The sequence below is a fragment of the Lipotes vexillifer genome, unplaced genomic scaffold (assembly GCF_000442215.2).
Source record: "Lipotes vexillifer unplaced genomic scaffold, Lipotes_vexillifer_v1.1 scaffold524, whole genome shotgun sequence".
NCBI classification, from domain to species: domain Eukaryota; kingdom Metazoa; phylum Chordata; class Mammalia; order Artiodactyla; family Lipotidae; genus Lipotes; species Lipotes vexillifer.
In genome coordinates, this window is record NW_006774722.1 from 1429513 (window position 1) to 1434281 (window position 4769).

General features: G+C 49.8%; 1 protein-coding gene across 1 annotated transcript in view; it reads right to left on the reverse strand.

Annotated features, from left to right (window-relative positions):
- The window catches only part of APCDD1L (APC down-regulated 1 like), a 106122-nt gene that overhangs the window by 90987 nt on the left and 10366 nt on the right, over positions 1–4769 (reverse strand). The window lies entirely within an intron of this gene.

A 4769-nucleotide genomic window follows, 5' to 3' on the forward strand; every position in this document is an offset into this window, starting at 1 on the left:
CCGTCCTCACCCGGTAACTTCCTTGCTCTCTGGAGCCCCCTGGGCCACGGAGCACGTGGTCCCTCCTGAGGAAATAGCATTTCAGCCGTTCCCCAGTCGGCCTAATGCCGGTATCGCTTGAGTGCATCATCTCATTTTTTGAAGGCACCACAGTGGTTTACGGCTTTCTCACCTCCAAACCTGCCCTCGCCAAGTGCAGGAGAAATTCCGATTTGTCAGAAACCTGTCCAGTCATCCGGAACCTTCCCCAGGGCCAGGAAGGTCAACTCCCGCCATGGGTCATATTGATTTTATTGGATGGTTTTTTCCAAAGCAGTCGAACAGCAGCAGGACCAGTGGGGAGGTTTCCAGTTTGGCCTGGGAGGACCTTGTCCTGCTGCTGCGTTTTAAATGGCTCTCTTCCCCCCTTGAGTGTTGAATTCCCCCTCAATCAGCACCCCCCCGCCTATTATCACAGAGGGGCTGAGCCAACCCCGTTTCCTTAAGTCACTGCGAGAGCCCGGGCTCTCACTACAAAGCAAGATACCTCCATCCCCCCTACAGAATAGAGCAGGTGTGTGTGCAGTGATGCAGCTCCTGCCAGCCCCCCACAAGGAAAGAGATGGCAGTGGATGCTGGAAGAGTTCAAGCAAAGGGGAAGATGGAAAGATGGGCATGAAGGGAAAGCCTGCTGGGTCTGGGTTCCACTCTCACCATCTTCCCAGGGAGGCTTTTACAGACGAAGTGCAGGTGGAGGCTGTGAGTCCACAGGGTCACGTGACCTGGGAGCCAGGACCAGCTGTGGCTCCAGAGTCCTTGTTCGTAAGAGAGAGAGTGGCCATCCTATCCTTTCGGTTCACATCAGAGTCACAGGTGCTTTGTCAAAAGCGCTGTGTCCCAGGCCCTTATGCCAGATCCAGGGGGTCAGAATTCTCTAGATAACCGAGTTATAGACATGTACTGCCAGGGACCAGGTGAGAAGCCATAGGTACACTGCTGACGGAAGGTTGGCTCCAGTGATGAGCAAACAGCTCAGGGGCCATGAGAGCTGGGGCGTGGCTCAAGGGCGGTGGCCAAGCCCTGGGCTCCCAGGTCATAACGCCTAACCACCATAATTTACCTGATCCCTTCTGACTCAAGCTGGCAATGGTTCTGGAAAGGCCAGCACGTGTGCCACCTCCTCGGAGACGCCTTTGTGTTTTGTCGGGCGACAAGGACGTCCCAGGCACAGGCACGGAGGCCTGCGGTCACTCTGGTGTCTGGGGGCTGTGGATCATGTCCATGTTGCTGGAGGGTCGAGTACGGGATAGGATGTGAAAGGGTGGATTAGAGAGTTTGTGAAGGTCAGATGTTTTATCTCCTTTTTTTTCCTCTAGAGGTGACAGGGAGCCCCATAAAGGTTTTAATCAGGGGAGCGACACGGTCAGTGTTTGAAGGCTCACGCTGGCTGCAGTGTGGGAAGGTGGACCTGTAGCCAGGGCGGTGGTCAGTTGGGAGACTGTGTGTGGCCCAAGCAAAACATGGGGAGAGTCTAAGCTAAGGGAAGGGACTGGAGGGAAGGGGATGGGTGAGAGACCTATTAGTAGATGCTCCTTTCTTCAATAATCCTCCCTGAGTACCAGCCAGGGGACTGACACTCTGGTAGGTGCTGGAGAAAGAGAAGTCCATCCCCTCACGGGGCTTGCATTCTTGTGGGATAAGCAAAAAGCAATCACACAGAGCATAAAATGTGTGTTCTTCAAAGGAGAGGTGTAAGGTGTTATGAATGAATATAATAGGGAGACACAGTCCAACAAGTCCTCCCTGAGGAAATGGCAGTGGATCAGAGAGGTGAGGAGTGACTAGGAGTTGCCTAGGCAGCGAGGGGAGGAACAGTGTTCTGCGCTGAAGGAACAGCATTTGCAAAGTCCATACAGGTGAAGTGGAGAGAGGGAGGGGAGTGAAGGGCTGGGCAGGGGCCAGGTCGGGCAGGACTTTAGGGGAAGTGGCAGAGGGTATAGCCTTTATCCTAAGAGCAGAGAGAATTTTAACCATGATCTGATTTAAATCTGTGGAAGACTGATGTTCACCTCTGGCCATGGTGGATAACTGGGACTGAATGGGGTAACTAGAAAACTGGACAAAATATATGAAACAACTTGTCCAACATTGGACAACAGGCAGTCCAGTACTGCGCTCACAGGGAAGGAAACAAGCCAGCTGAGCTCTACGATCACCCTGGATTTCTGCCTGGAGCCTCTTTCTTATCTGTGGAGCAGAGATGGGATTCTAAGCAAGCATGACTGTCTTGCTAAGCTGAGCAAGTACAGATGGGAATTTGGGGAGGCCAAAGAGGCTAGAGTGTGTGGGGCGGAATTATAGAGAGGAAGGAGCTGTGCAGTAAAAGAACTCCAGAAATTTGCATGGTCTTGAGTCTCAGCTGAACATTAAGATGCACGCGGGACTCCCCTGGTGGCGCAGTGGTTGAGAGTCCGCCTGCCGATGCAGGAGACACGGGTTCGTGCCCCGGTCCGGGAAGATCCCACATGCCGCGGAGCGGCTGGGCCCGTGAGCCATGGCCGCTGAGCCTGCGCGTCCGGAGCCTGTGCTCCACAACGGGAGAGGCCACAGCAGTGAGAGGCCCGCATACCGCAAAAAACAAAACCAAAACCAAAAAAAGATGCATGTGTACGGGGGGAAATTTCATGAAGCTGTGCAAATGGGGAGCCAGGAGCTTTGTGCTGAATGTTTCTCAGGGCTAACACAGGGATGCGTGTGTTGGGGGCATTCAAGGATATAATAGCCAGCATAAAGAGTCCTCATTGACTACCCAGGGCATTCACTAAGGAGACCAGAGAGCTACACCTTGGCAGTGGGCCTCAACTAATCCTCAAGTCAAGTCTACATTAGACCCACCCTAACAAAGGTTAAAAACGAGTCTCAAAAGTTCAAACTGAACCACAAGTTCAGTTTGTCTGAAAGAATTTTTGTCTACAAAAGTTTTTATTTCACCATCTCCCTGCCAAAACAAAGCTCAATACTCTTCAAAGGAAGACAATACAATCTAGACCCTCGACCCTGTAATAATCGTAATGTCCAGCATCCAATCAAAAATTACTCATCCTTTGCTGATGGGGGTGCCAAACAGTACAGCCACTTTGGTAAATAGTTTGGCAGTTTCTTACAAAGCTAAATATACATTTGCTATAGCACCCAGCAATCCCACTTCTAGGTATTTACCCAAAGAAAATATACACATAAAACATGTACATGAATGTTTATAGTGTACATATTCATAATTGCCCCAAACTGGAAACAACCCAAGTATCTATCAACTAAATGGGTGGATAAACACACCATGGTACATCCATAAAAAAGGAATTCATGCGGTGGGCTGGCTTAGCAACAGAGAGGAACAAAGGACTGAAACACACAACAACTGGGTGAGTGTGAAAGGTATTATGATGAGCGAATGAAGCTGGGCTTGAGAGACTACGTAATATATGGTTCCATTTATAGGACATTCACATTCTGGAAAAAGCAAATCCATAGGGTGGAGATTAAAAAGGGGCATGAAGGAACTTTTTGGAGTGTAAAAAAGCGAACTTCTGACACAATTAAGAAAATGAAAAGACAAGACACGGAGACGAGGAGAAAATATTGAATGCACATATCTGACAAGGGACTCGTATCTACAATCTATAAAGAGCTCTTACTCTTCAATAATAAAAAGACAAACTGTTTTTAAAATAGGAGAAGGATTTGAAAAGACACTTCACAGAAGAAGATACATGAATGGCCAATGAGCACATGTAAAGATATTCAGCATTATTAATCACCAGGGAAATGAAAATTAAAACCACAGTGAGATACCGCTACACTCAGCAGATGGCTAAAATTAAAAAGATAGACAACAACAAGTGTTGGTGAGGATGTGAAAGGATGAATTTTCCTACGTGGTTGGTTGGAAAAGAAGTTGGGCAGGTTCTTAAGAAGTGAAATATAGTCTTATCATTTGACCCAGGAATCCCGCTTTGTGTATGTGCCCCTGGTTGATGATAGTTGGAGAACTGCTGGCCATCACCTTCATTAACCGTGCAGGTCTGCCATGACTGCACTTTGCGTTTGCCTTGCCTGGTCTCAAATTGCTGTGTCTTTTTATGTGCTTGTGTAATTGTGAGAGTTTTTCTAGCTGGTTGCTGCTGTCTGTCAGGGTACATTTGTGTCAATGTTCTTATCTGTAGCAGCCTCTCTCTAATTGTGCCTTCAGTCTGCTGAGTTCTTAATAAGAGCAAGGACAGTATTGTGATGACTGTTTCCTGGCTTCCGTTCTTCATGCCCTATTCACACATTATCTCAGCTCCTCTGCAAGGACAGGGACCATCTCTCTCGTTACCACTGGGTCCCCAGCGCTGGCACAGTGTTGAGATTCAGATCCAAGTGGACCTGACTCGAGTGTGTTCACAAATGCCAAGCTGACAGTGTGAACCTTGAACTCAGCAGTCAGCACCTTGCACGGATGGACATGGATGGGGGGAGCCGGGGAGGGGCTGCAGGGGCAGGTGGGCTTCCCAGAGTTACACGGAATGGGATCTTAACCCTGGAGGTGCTGGGAAGCAGAGGAAAGCCTCAAGCCCAGTTAGAGGTTCTCCAGGGGGGCAGCCCAGGGGCTACCCGGCGGGATGGTGGGAGAGCCCCATGTGCAGTGAATTCGGTACAGGATTGTGCTGGGCGCTGAATGCCAGGCCACGGTGTTGGATTTGACCACAAGTCATCACGCCCAGGAGCCCCACCGGCGGCGGGGGGGGGGG